The sequence below is a fragment of the Prionailurus viverrinus genome, chromosome B1, assembly GCF_022837055.1.
Source record: "Prionailurus viverrinus isolate Anna chromosome B1, UM_Priviv_1.0, whole genome shotgun sequence".
Classification (NCBI taxonomy): domain Eukaryota; kingdom Metazoa; phylum Chordata; class Mammalia; order Carnivora; family Felidae; genus Prionailurus; species Prionailurus viverrinus.
This window is the reverse complement of record NC_062564.1, coordinates 123,794,525-123,808,432: the sequence shown is the minus strand read 5'-3', so window position 1 is coordinate 123,808,432 and position 13,908 is coordinate 123,794,525. Positions and strand designations below refer to the sequence as shown.

At 37.8% G+C, this 13,908-nt stretch overlaps 1 protein-coding gene across 3 annotated transcripts in view; it reads left to right on the top strand.

Moving 5' to 3' along the window:
* The window catches only part of RAP1GDS1 (Rap1 GTPase-GDP dissociation stimulator 1), a 174,858-nt gene that overhangs the window by 51,438 nt on the left and 109,512 nt on the right, over positions 1-13,908 (top strand). The window lies entirely within an intron of this gene.

Genomic DNA, 13,908 nt, shown 5'->3' with positions numbered 1-13,908 from the left:
TTTATTATCCTTCAAAACTCAGCTCAAATGTTACCTTCTTATTGAAAATTTCCATGATCTTTATGGAACTGTGATTGCTTCCCATATATCTGTTTTACATAACCTCATTGTGGTATTAGTCACATTGAATCATGATAATTTATTAGTCCCTCTCTTTCTCTTACTAGACAGCTTTATGTGAGGATATGCCATTTCCTGTTTGTCTCCTATTCCCAACATAGTAGGAACTCTGTAAAAATTAATTTTTTTTAAATGATCTCAGATCTAGTCCCAAGTCTTCAACTATCAAATAGGTGCTAAGAACTTGGAAACAATTACAACATTGTGTGTGAGTATTGGAGGAGAGGTGTGAGTTTGATAAGAAGGATCATAGTGCTGGATTTTGAAAATACAGCGCACTTACCCAGGTACTGGTGAGGGCTTAAGGATTATGAGAAGAACATCCCAAGCAGAGGAAACAATATACACAAAGTTGTAGTAATGATAAGAAAAAATATGGTTCAATTAGACACTGAAAAGTTTGGTATGGCCAGAAAAAAAAAAAAAAAAAGTACATTCAGGGAAGGGGCAAGAGATGATAAATGGAAAAGGGAGTAAAGGGTTCAAATTATGAAAGGACTTTTATGACATGTGTCTTTGTCTGCTTGGGTTGCTATAACAAAATACCCAAGACCAGGTTGCATTTCTCACAGTTCTGGAGGTTGGGAAGTCCAAATCAAGACACTGGTGGACTCAATGTCTGGTGAGACCTGCTTCTTGATTCAGACAGCTTTTTGCTGGAACCTCACATAGTAGAAGCAGCCAGGCATCTCTCTGGGGTCTCTTTTGTAAGGTCACAAATTTCATTCATGAGAACTCCCCTTATGATATAGTCATGTCCCAAAAGGCCCCACCTCCTAATGGCATCCCTGGGGTTAGATTTCAACATCTGAATGGTGGGGTGGAGGAGGGGGACACAAACATTCAATCTATAGCACCATCCTAAGGGAACCAGCACAAGCAAATAAACATCAGATTTGTGTTTTGAAAAGATTGTGGTAACAGTTTGAAAGAAGGGTTGGGGGATAGGCAAGGAGAAGAAAGAGGAGGAGGACATTTTTTCTCAGAGGGAGGAATTAAGGATAGGTAATATCATAGGTAAGTTTAACTGTGAAGGAACAAAATATTTACACTCTGAATTATTAGGGAAAGTTATTTGCTGACCATGATGGAGAATATGGCATATGTATAGAATAGTAGATGTTTAGAATTATTCGCTTAGGAAATGTGGAAGGGGAATAACTAGGGATAAATAAAAGGATTGCTGAACAATGTTGAGGGTCCAGTTAAGATTGTAAAATGTGAATTAGTTGTGGTACTAGTTATCATATTTAATAACATATTTTAAAATTGGAGAGCGGGAAGAAGCATATGGCTGGATTCATCCAGTGTCAGGGATTGAATGGCAAGGTTAAATAGCTAGGTAGGGTTTTAGGGAACTGAGGTAATACTAGAATTGCTGAAATCATTGATCATTTTATTCAGAGTAGGTAGGGATGAAGTCAGTCATGGAAAGGACTGATAGGTTGGGAAAAGAAAGCAGGAGTTGAATGAATAGAGGTTTCAGGGAGATTAAAAAATATTTGCTTCCTAATAAGGAAATAAAATACATGATAAAATAGCAGACTGTAATAGAAAGTAATTTCCAAACTTAAGCTTTCAACTAGCTTTCAACTGTGGAACAACTCTCCAGGATGAAGGGGCGAGGGCCCTGGGTGTTACTCTGTGATGGATTGTTACAGAGCAGTGGAGAATTAGGCCATTTATTAAAGACAGGGAATGTGAGGCCAAGTTATTAACCTCCCTGTGTAGATTCACAGTTGTTCAGAATGATGGCAGTAATTGGAGGGGAGAGAGAACCTAAGAGAAAGATCCAGTGTACTTGAGGGTTAGGATATTAGTGATGAGAATTGCACAATCTTACTGGATGGTAGGGGTTGAAAAGAGAAATTGTTTTTGAGTGAAGCCAGAGGACTAATGGTTTAGAAATGATATTTTTGAGCTCAGAAAATACCAGCTCAAGCTCCAAGCTCTGAGTCTTGTGGTAGAAGGGGAAGAGAAGAGAGTTGAGATCTGCTTGAGAGCACTTCACAGGAAATCCCTAGAGAGGGATTCCAGCTGCAGTGAAGGTGGGGAGGTAGAGTTCTGAGAGGGACTGGTGTTTGTACACAGTAGTCAAGGGATCCAAAGGACACAGGAAAGGTTCAGATGAGGTCTGAAGAAGTTTAGGGATGGGAAAGTTCTTTAACTGGCCATCTCACAATTATTCTTTTCCCTGTTACCGTGTTCTGTCTATATAGCTTGGGATATTGCGATCCATTTTCTCATTTATGATCTTTTGTCAGTCTCTGCTTAGCAGAGTGAATTCTTCTTTGACTAATGTTTCCCCTTTTGTTCTGGGTTAGGCACTGTTAACAAACCCCCATCACACTTTTTTCTCTTATCATTTAGGTAGGCTACCCTGTGATGCCCTGCTTTCTCTCTTAGAACATTTTGCCTGGACCTTTCCCTGTTGGTTTGTAGGATTTTTACAGTTTGATATTTGTCTTCAGTATTACAGAGACCTAGTCAGTTATTCCAGTGCCATGATACCTGGTAAATCCAGGACCAAGTTGGAAAACTTCCAGCACTCATTTTAGGGTGCTACATATTACCATTTCCCACAGTTTGCAAAGTGCATTGTAAGTTTTTAGAGCACAAACATCTCCAAATTGGGGCCAAGGTTACTTTGCCAGTCTTGCTTTTACTGTCATAGGGCAATTGGTTGCTATGGTGATAGGACTGGGAGAGTAAGTGTGGTAGATAATGAAGAGTTGGAGCTGTTTTTGAGCATAGGGCTGAGGTAGAAGACCATTTTGAAATATTGTACTTGGAAGAGTGTTCTGACACCTGCAAGGTTCTGTAAGCCAAACTAGGGTCTTTATGCTCTAAGCTATCATGGAAACTTAAGTGGCTACAAAAGTTGTATGTGGGTAAGGAGAGGGAAATGGATGGTGAAGATCCTAGTGATGATAACTGACCTCCTGATATGTTCTGTTACTTCCACTGTGAAATCTACTGTATTCTTGAACCCTGATTCTAACCACCTTGAGTAAATATTCTGCCTAGTCTAGCTTGGTCTGTAATACCTTCCATTTCAGTATGGACTTACAAAGCAGTGGGGTACAGAAAATGGTAATTCTCTGCAGGAAATGAGGTTCTAAAATGATGGATAATCATCAAATATTATAAAGAGTAGGCAAATGGAAGTCTACACTGAGTTTGGTCCCTCTGTACATTAAGTCTGCTGTGGGATTTTTATCAAAATCATATAACTGCTTTTATACTCTTTGAGGGCAAGGTATAGACTATATGTCTTGTTAGCCATTTGCCTAGCACAGGGTAGGTATTTACTAAGTATTTAAAGCTAAGCCAGTGCATGAATCTAGTAATTTTCTTTAGAGTGGTGAGGAAGACTTACAAATGTTAATAATGTAACTTACATATTTGTAATGGTGATATCCTGCTCCTTCATTAAGCTTATAGGTTTCTTTAAGGAAAGGAAAGAAGTTTCTCAAGTAACATGGCACATGTTTCCTCACAGCTTTCATTTAATGATGTGTAATGTCTGTTGGTTTACTGATAGCTTTTCAGTCTCGTGTGTATTTTAAGAGCTATTTAGTTACTATTTTATCAGCAGTAATTTCAACGCATAACTTACCCCCAATTTTGGTAGGTTATGGTAGTCTGAAGTCTGTTTCTCTTTTCGGAGTTTAGTGTTGGGGTTTTTTGTTCCTACTGTAGCCAGAGTATATTGGAAACATTTCCTTGGAAAAGTTTACTTGATTCACCTCTTTTCAAAATGATTCAGTGCACTTGTAGTGCTACACATATTTTGAATAGGATTATCAGTATTTTGCCAATTGTTCTTTACCCTTGTTCTTGATGTCTCTCAACAAATATAAAATCATTTATGGTCTCTGAAAGTCTCTCATGACTTATTCTGTAACAATTACTGTTTGTTTGTTTTTTAACGTCTATTTATCTTTGAGAGAGATAAAGACAGAGTATGAGCAGGGGAGGGACAGAGAGGGAGGGAGACACAGAATCTGAAGTAGGCTCCAGGCTCTGAGCTGTCAGCACAGAGCCCGACATGGGGCTTGAACCCATGAACCGCGAGATCGTGACCTGAGCCAAAGTCGGATGCTTAACTGACTGAGCCACCCAGGTGCCCCAGCAATTATTGTTTCAACTGACAGTCTTTTTTGTTATTTTTCTTAAAGTGCTTTGGCTTGGTATTTCTTCCATTCATAGCACTTCATTCTCCAGTTTCCCTAACACACACTTTTTAAAATAAAGAATTTACTTAAAATATATTATAGTCAACTATTCCTGTGTCACAGCATATAGCCTAGTCACTCATTCCCCCTAATAACTAAAAACTTCTACCAAAAGTTTACATAAAATTGATTATTTATCATTTCAACATTAGGTCATCTGTTCTGAAGTGTTTTTAATCTTTGTGAAATTAACATCAAATTTTTTTCTTGATTAGTAATATCTTCTCTTTTGCTTTCTTAAAATTTTTTTTTTAACATTTATTTATTTTTGAGATAGAGAGAGACAGAGCATGAATGGGGGAGGGTCAGAGAGAGGGAGACACAGAATCCGAAACAGGCTCCAGGCTCTGAGCTGTCAGCACAGAGCCCGATGCGGGGCTCGAACTCACGGACCGCGAGATCATGACCTGAGCCGAAGTTGGCCGCCCAACCGACTGAGCCACCCAGGCGCCCCTCTCTTTTGCTTTCTTATTCTCAACTCTTCATTCACTCAATTTTGTTTTGTTTTGTTTTGTTTTGTTTTGTTTTGTTTTGTTTTGAGAGAAAGAGGGCACAAGTGAGCAAGGGGCAGAAAGAGGGAGTGAGAGAGAGAAGAGGGACTCACCCAAAGCATGCACCAGCTCACCTGCAGCAGGGCTCAAGCTCACGTGATGCCAGCCTCAAACTCACAAAGCAAGAGATCTTGACCTGAGCTGAAGTCAGATGCTTAACTGACTGAGCCACCCAGGCGCCGTCACTTTTATTTTGAGTATAGCTGACACAATGTTACATTAGTTTCAGGTATACAGCCTAGTGATTTGACAGGTTTATACATTATGTTGTGCTCACCAAAAGTGTAGCTACCATCTGTCCTGTTACATGGCTATATAATATCATTGACTGTATTCCTTATGCTGTATCTTATTCCAGTGACTTACTCATTCCATAACTGGAACCCTGTATCTTGAGCTTTGCTTGATAACTTAGTTCCTATTCTCTAGGACTATACTTGAAAGAAAATGATAATTTCCTTCCACAAAACTTTAAAAACTTTTCAACTTTACCTAAGCTAACATAATTTTATTTGGGTTTGTTTCTTCTTTCTAATAGAGCAGTAGTAAATCACTACAAATCTTGGTCAGTTCTTTGTTTCATTTATGCCCTGTGTCTCTTCATTTCCCCTTTTTCTTTACTGTGACTTAAAATCTTCTCCCCATCTCCCCCTCTTTTTCTCATTACACAGCTCTCCTCCTTTGGGGAAGCCGTGAAATTTAACTCCCAAGATTATAGGGGCTATTTGCTGAAATTGGTTCAGGCCTAAACTAATCAATACATGGCATGGCATGGCATGGCATGGGTCTGGCCAAAATAACTAATTCAGATCGGTTCAGTTTGGGTGAACCATGGTACTTTTGGGGTTTGTTTTGTTTTGTTTTTTGAGGCAGGGAGGAGCGGTGTGGGGAGAGAAGACTTCTGTGTTGCTCTTCAATAAGACCTGAAACTGGTACAACCATTTTTTCTCCATGATATGGGCTAGTCTGATAATGTCAACACACAGAAGAAGAGAGTTGAGGAGAGCTCAGAGGAATGCAGCAGGAGCAGGAAACCATTCATGAAGCTCACTATACTTTCACATTTTACAATGGTGCAAATTGTTTTGTTTTTTTTTTTTTCTTTTTTTTTTTTTTTTTATGAAATTTATTGACAAATTGGTTTCCATACAACACCCAGTGCTCATCCCAAAAGGTGCCCTCCTCAATACCCATCACCCACCCTCTCCTCCCTCCCACCCCCCATCAACCCTCAGTTTGTTCTCAGTTTTTAACAGTCTCTTATGCTTTGGCTCTCTCCCATTCTAACCTCTTTATTTTTTTTCCTTCCCCTCCCCCATGGGTTCCTGTTAAGTTTCTCAGGATCCACATAAGAGTGAAACCATATGGTATCTGTCTTTCTCTGTATGGCTTATTTCACTTAGCATCACACTCTCCAGTTCCATCCACGTTGCTACAAAAGGCCATATTTCATTTTTTCTCATTGCCACGTAATATTTACAATGGTGCAAATTGTAGGGTAGTACATTCCTCTGTTGGAGCATAAATTGGAGTATGTAGTAGTTTCTGTTACTTACAGTATGTCCTGATATGTACAGATTTAAAATAGATTTTCTGTTTATAAAATAATGCCAGCATATGGTATAGAACTTGAAAATACAGAAAATGTTTTTATTGTAATTTTTTTATTTTATAAAATTTGAAATCATTCCACATAAACATAGCTTACTTTTTTAAAAATGTTTTTTTTTTGTTGTTGTTGTTTATTTATTTTTGAGAGAGAGAGGGAGACAGAGTGTGAGCAGGGGAGGGGCAGAGAGAGAGGGAGGCACAGAATCCGAAGCAGGCTCCAGGCTCTGAGCTGTCAGCACAGAGCCTGACGTGGGGCTCAATCAAACTCACGAGACGCGAGATCATGACCTGAGCTGAAGTCGAATGCTTAACTGACTGAGCCACCAAGGCGTCCCTAAAAACTTATTTTTGAGCATCTGCTTATGATGTCAGATATTTTTAAATGATGTTTTTAATGATTACATAATGTTCTTTTGGATGGCTAGACCACAATGGTAGTATCTATTGTTGGATATTTCTTAATTAAATCTTAATTAAAGATGATAATGTGAGCCATTCAGCTCTATCTCCTTCGTCCAAGGTTACAGTAATGTCAATTTTAAATGACTCCTTTTTTCCTTTTCTATATACTTTTTTGCTCTTTGTTTTCCTGAAAAAGTGGAGTAAATTTTACATCATGTTGACTTGTTTGCTTCAAGTTGACTTGTTTGCATTAAGTATTATTTCCTTAAGTGCATTTCTTGGATCACTTTTTTTTTTTAATGATGCTCCACTAAGAAATGACTTGTTTATTTGAGAAAGAATGTATACTCCTGTTATATGCTTACATTAAACATTAACAAATTAAGGACTTTAAAGAATCCTGAATCCTACAGATGTCAAATCTCTAGCTTTCTTTATGTTTTCACCTAAAAGTATTTGACTTAGAGTGGAGATGTGTCATTTACTGAAAATATTGCTGCACTGTGTTTTACTATAACCTCATACTCTTAATTTGCAATGAAGAAATCCATATTTACTATAGGAACCATATTTTCAGTACTTTCAGCTTTTAAGTGAACAATTCTAGTTATATACTCTGCTTTTATTGCAATCATGAAAACACTTCCTCCTGGTGTTTACTTTCTCAGTAAATATCTTTCTTTTATTTTTTAACCACAGAACTCTTAATTTCTTAGCAACTGTTTTATGACCTAGTTAGTGGTAATGTTAAAGTAATCCAACTAGTAGATATCCTGGCTTTTTCTTGCAGAGATTTCCAAACACATGACTTCTCCCACTCCCACAGCTTACATTATCCCTGGAGTTGAAATGACTGCAAGACTTTTGGAATCATTTGTTGTAATTTTATAAAATGACTGTCACAACTTACTCTTTTAGTAAGACCTGTTTCTGATGGTGAGTCATTGTGTAAATGGGTCTTTGTTCTGCCCTCTTTCTTTTCATGACTGCATACATTTTCTCGCATCTCATGGTCCTTTTATTTGCTTAAAATCCTTACTGGAGAAAAAAGATTCTCACCAGTGAAAGAAACTGTTTTATTCATTCCCCACTCCCCACTTCATATATTTCCATTTTCTTTTAGGAACATTAATTTCTTATTTGTCAGGCTCTTACTTTAATCTTCTGAAGCCAGCATACATTCCTCTTATGTGTTTTAAATTGGTTTTAAACCTGCTTTGCTTTCTCTATACTTAGTTCCCATTCTTTCCTTCAATTACTGCCTCAGTTTATCTCAAAATATTGTATATCCTTTTATTACTCCAGTTCTTACTACTGCAAAATATGTCAAATAAAAAATATTTCTTGGGGTGCCCGGGTGGCTCAGTCAGTTAAGCGTCCAACTTCAACTCAGGTCATGATCTCATGGTTCATGAGTTCGAGCCTCGTGTCGGGCTCTGTGCTGACAGGGTGAAGCCTGGAGCCTGCTTTGGATTCTGTGCCTCCCTCTCTGCCCCTCCCCCGCTCACTCTGTCTCTGTCTGTCAAAAATAAACAAACATTAACAAATTTTTAAAATATTTCTCACATAATAACTGGTAAATCTAGTCAAAGTATTGTTATCACCACATATCTGAATGAGTTGTGGTAGGAAGAGTAGGGGACTGGGAATCAGAGAAACTGGTTTCTTTTTTCTTTTCCAATATAATCTTATGTGGCCTTACTTGTAATATTAGAAAAACATAACCTATAATGCAGTTCTACATGACTGTTTTAAAAATGATGAGAGAATATCTTTGAAATTGCTTTGAAATTTAAAAAATGCTCTCAATACAAATTTAAAGTAGCTGTTATGCTGGTCAGATATGATTAGAAAGATTGATGGACTTTCAATCAGGCATCTTTAAATGAAAACACTGAGTCTGAGTAGGAATAACCTAAAATGGTGGGGTGGCATTTCAGAAAGGAAACATGTGCAGTAGGGAGGTATAAAATAAGGTTAATTTGTTTTACTACAAGTAATTTAGTGTGACTAGCGTGTAGGATGTCAATGCAAGAGTTGGGAGACCGGTTGGGAAATATGACAGATGTGCTTGACTATTTCATTAAATGTTATGGTGGATCATTTAAAGATTTCAGTAGAGGAGTGACATGAAATTTACATTTCCTGAAGTTTATTTTGGTGTCATTGTAGATGACAGATGGGGGAGGATGGGAGCTGGAGTTAAGGAGACTCTTGAGGAGGCTGTTGGATTTAATAAAGGTCAGAACTGAGAACCTGAAGTAACATGGATGTACAAAGGATAGATGCAAAAGATGCTGGTGAGATGGAATCTGTGGAGCCTGTGTTTTTGATTAAATGTAGGTGATAGGAAGGCATTTAGTAAAAGAGACAAACTTATAATCATTCAAGAGCTTCTGGCTTAGATGGGTTTCCTGCCATTCATTGAGATAGAGACTAGTATGAATCTAATGGGAAAAGGGTAAATTTAATTTTGGAAATGTTAAATTTGAGGTATTTATGGCATATCCAAGTGCAAATGCTTTGTTTTCAGTTGGATAAAAGAAAAGATTTGGGACTTGTCTATGTGGTAATAATCAATGACGCCTTGCATTTGGGTCAGATGGCCTAGGCACATGGCCAGGTCTCTTGTTACACCTTACTCTAAAAATCTACCCCTTCAGAAATACATAGTTACTCAGGGAACTTTGAGTTCCCTGGCCCTTTGGGTCATGAGTCCTATTCTTGGTCCTTGCAGTCAATCCCAAATCTGAATCTTTTCTTCATAGTCATAAAGGTCCCTTGGACATGTAATATAAAGATACCAGTTCTTTATTCTTCCCATAATTCTAAGTAAAATTCCACACATTTTTTTTATTATTCTAAATCAATACTTTTAATCTAATCTAGGTACATTTTTAATCCTATAGTGTCATACTAATAACAGTCATTATTTTTGTTTTTCTAACTTGGAGTTTACTATAAATTGGTTATCAGATGCATGCCATTAATTTATTCTCATGTAGTCTATCTGCTGACATAACACCATAAATTCAGCTTATCTCAGTAACATACCTGAACACCCCCTCTTGGTGTTTAACTGTAAACCCAGTTACTTTAACGTATTTACTTTGCAGCTTTGTTGGGAATTTTGGACTTTGTAGAAGAAATTATGAGTTCCTTCTCATTCCACCTACTCTTCTACCAGGTTATTGGCCTTGAGAAGTTCTACAGGTAGTTCTTTAACTTCTCCTCTAAGGCATTGTGTGTTATTCGCAATGTAGCCTGGCTCCTTGATTTATTCTTCTTTCAAGTTTCTCTAATCCAGTTGCCTGCTTTTCTTGTTCTTTCTATCACTGGCAGTTTCATAACTAAGTTGCCTCCTTGCCATCAGGAGGTCATGTGGAGTGTGGACATAGGACTGCAGGAACAGAATGAGTGCTTGCATAACTGCAAAGGCTACTGTGATGGATGTGATTCTTGCAGTAGCTCCCCCCAGATATTACTTAAAGTAGCAATTGTCCTTCATATATGGGTCCTTCAAACTTCAAGGACTGCCAGCTGCCTATAATTTGTAGGCATAGTCAAGCATTTTTATGACCACACCTAAATGTGAAGGGGGCGGGAGGTGGGGGGGGAAGATGTTGAATTGATTCCCACAAACATTTACCAGGAGTGTAGTTAAAATGTCAGTAGTAGTCTGGCTAAAGATAATGCAAAGTCTACCTTTCTTTTTTCTTTTCTTTTTTTTTTTCTTTTTTTTTTCTTTTTTTTTTTTTAAGACTCACGATCACAGTGCATGATTTCTTTACAGGTAGCCAATCATTTGGGTTGCAAACACTAACTGCCGACTATTTCTTAATGTTCTTTTAAAATTATTTCAAGAGTACTCACAGATACCTGAGAACATCTTTTCGTTCACAGATAAATATACATTTTGAGATACAGTAGATGGCCAGTGCAGAAAGTATATATGAAATGAGGCTCAAACTTTGTAATTATTTACTCTACAGTGGCATTTTAGTGGTAAGCAGTATTTGGCTCTTTATGTTTTTATGCCTAAGGAAAGAAGATAATTCCCAGCTGTTTAATTTAAAATCGAAACTTACATAGAAATCCTATGCTAGCAGGTTAATAGAATTCCTGTAAGATTTTTCTAAACTGTAAATCAGATTTATGTGAAAAAAACCAGATTACATTTTCCCTTTTATTTCTCTGACAATAGCATTAAAAAAATACTATTCCCAAATCCTCATTCATTTTAGTGCAAACTATTTTCCCAATTCCTTGGATTGTAATCTGTGGCAAGTCTCATCAGAGTGTAAGAGTTTTGTATTGTTTTGTTTTCATTTTTGCCCCTGATAGTTCAGCTCTGATGTTAAGCCATTCTTTCAGTTAAGGTTAAAATGAGACACATATGAGTGATTTGCACTTAACTGCTCGCCTCCACACACACAAATGCCTCAGCGTCACATCTAATTGTGATTCACGCCTTATGCCAGACTCTTGCTGTCATCCCAGCACCAGCAGATGGTGGGACAAGACCCCTGGGGCAGCGTGTCCCAGCATTCTGAGGATGTACATCTTCTGGTAACAATGGTCAGAAAAGGGAGGATTTTAATATGGCAAATTGAGTTCAGTTCTTTTTGGCTTCTTGGGGAAAAAAATCAGTTAGTGGAAATTTGGTGTCCAATTTTCAGGTAGTACCTTAAAAACTTATTTTTTAGTCCAAGAAACAAAATAAAAGCAAACACCACATTGTATTTTATAAATATTCTTGCTCAAGGGGCGCCTGGGTGGCGCAGTCGGTTAAGCGTCCGACTTCAGCCAGGTCACGATCTCGCGGTCCGTGAGTTCGAGCCCCGCGTCAGGCTCTGGGCTGATGGCTCAGAGCCTGGAGCCTGTTTCCGATTCTGTGTCTCCCTCTCTCTCTGCCCCGCCCCCGTTCATGCTATGTCTCTCTCTGTCCCAAAAATAAAAATAAACGTTGAAAGAAAAAAAAAAGTAAAAAAAAAAAAAAAAGTAAATATTCTTGCTCAAAGGGCAGCTTCTGTGTTTAAGTCCCATCATGGTTAGTTTATGTTTGTAATAATCTGAATTATAAGAAACTTAGTAAGAAACTGCACACAAAAGAACAGGTTTCCTCTATTCATGCTCAAGTAAGTGTTCTTTAAGAAAAACATACCAGTGGATGCCAGATAAGACACATGTTGATTTGTTAGTGTCAGCATCTGAAGTTGCTGTTTATGCTTTATGATTAGTGGCTTTAGACAAGTTTTACTTCATCTTTCAGGGCTCTGTTTCTTCACTTAAGAACTGAGGTTGTTTTAAGGTATCCCCACAATATCCTTTTTATTGTAGTATATAAAATATAAGAAGCTAAAATAGTATCAGATGTGTGAAAATGTACTGGGTTTATGGTAGCAACAGGAAATGCATGGGTGGAGTTTCAACATTGAATAACCTTGGTTACTTGATCTGTAGTACTGATATCATAGGTGAATACACACATGTAACCAATTGCGCATAACTTTTTTTAAGATAATAAATCCATGGAAGTACAATTTTCCATATAGTTCTCCTTTTCTTCAACCATTTCACAGTTCTCCTGATGATGTTAAGAGAATGTTAAGGTTCTTTAGCTCAGAATCCGCTGTAGTCAAAGAGTGCACAGAATAGTGGTTTTTAACTTTTTTGACCAGAACCTATAATTAGAAATGCATTTTGCAGAGAGCAGGCATACACGTACAATTACATGTGTGTCTGCATACACATGGTTCAAACCAAAGTTTCACTTTTTTACCTCACTATGGGCAAAATTTTTTTCTGTTCTTTTGTTGTTGTTGCAGATATTATTTTTGTTTCTCTCTTTTTTTAAAGTATGGTTTAAAAAAAATTTTTTTTTTACATTTGTTTTTGAGAAACAGAGTGAGACAAAGCGTGAGCGGGGGAGGGGAAGGAGAGAAGGAGACACAGAATTTGAGGCAGGCTCCAGGCTCAGAGGTGCCCCAAATATTTATCTTTGAGAGAGAGAGAGAGAGAATGAGCTGGGAAAGGGCAGAGAGAGAGGGAGACACAGAATCTAAAGCAAGCTTCAGGCTCCAAGCTGTCAGCACAGAACCTGATGCAGGGCTCAAACCCACAAACCATGAGATCATGACCTTAGCTGGTCGGATGCTTAACCTACTGAGCCAACCAGGCTCCCCTTTTGTTTCTCTTTTTAAGAAAATACTGGTTCTTGTTCACCAAGCCAGAGTTCCTAATGGGCATTGGGATCCACAATTTGAAAAACACTATACTAAACAGTCAGCACTTACCATAAAGAAATACATTATTTTTTGGTAGACTCTCAAATTATTCTATTAAAAATGATTTTCTGGGGCGTTTGGATGGCTCAGTTAAGTGTCCAGCTCTTGCTTTAGGCTCAGGTCACGATCTTATGGTTCTTGAGATTGAGCCCCACATCGGGCTGTGTGGTGATGGCACAGAACCTGCTTGGGATTCTCTCTTTCCCTCTCCCTCCCTCCCTCTCTGTCTCTCTCTCTGTCTCTCTCTCTCTTCCTCTCTCTCTCTCTTCCTCTCTGCCCCTTGCTTACTTGTGAGCATGTGCATACAGACTCTCTCAAAGTAAATAAACTTGAAGAAATGATTTTCCTATTTCCTACTGATCATATCAGCTGCCATTTACTTAACAAGAAATCTTTAGAGTTCTCTCTTATTTGTACAAACATTTAAAAGGAGTGTAGTTACAATGTCAATAGTAGTCTGGCTAAAGATAATGAGAAGTCTACCTTTTTTTTTTTTAAGGATATAAAGGATACAGAGGACTAAATTTAAATTGAACATTTTAAAGAGCTTTTTAATTCTCTGTCTTTAAACACATGCCATTCCTCTTCCTTGATGAGAACCAAATAATGATTTTAAGTTTTGTTTCCTTGAGTTTTTCTTTAGTTCCTTCATTCCAGGTTCTTACTGTCTTTTAATAGGTCATGCTTTCAGTGACCTGT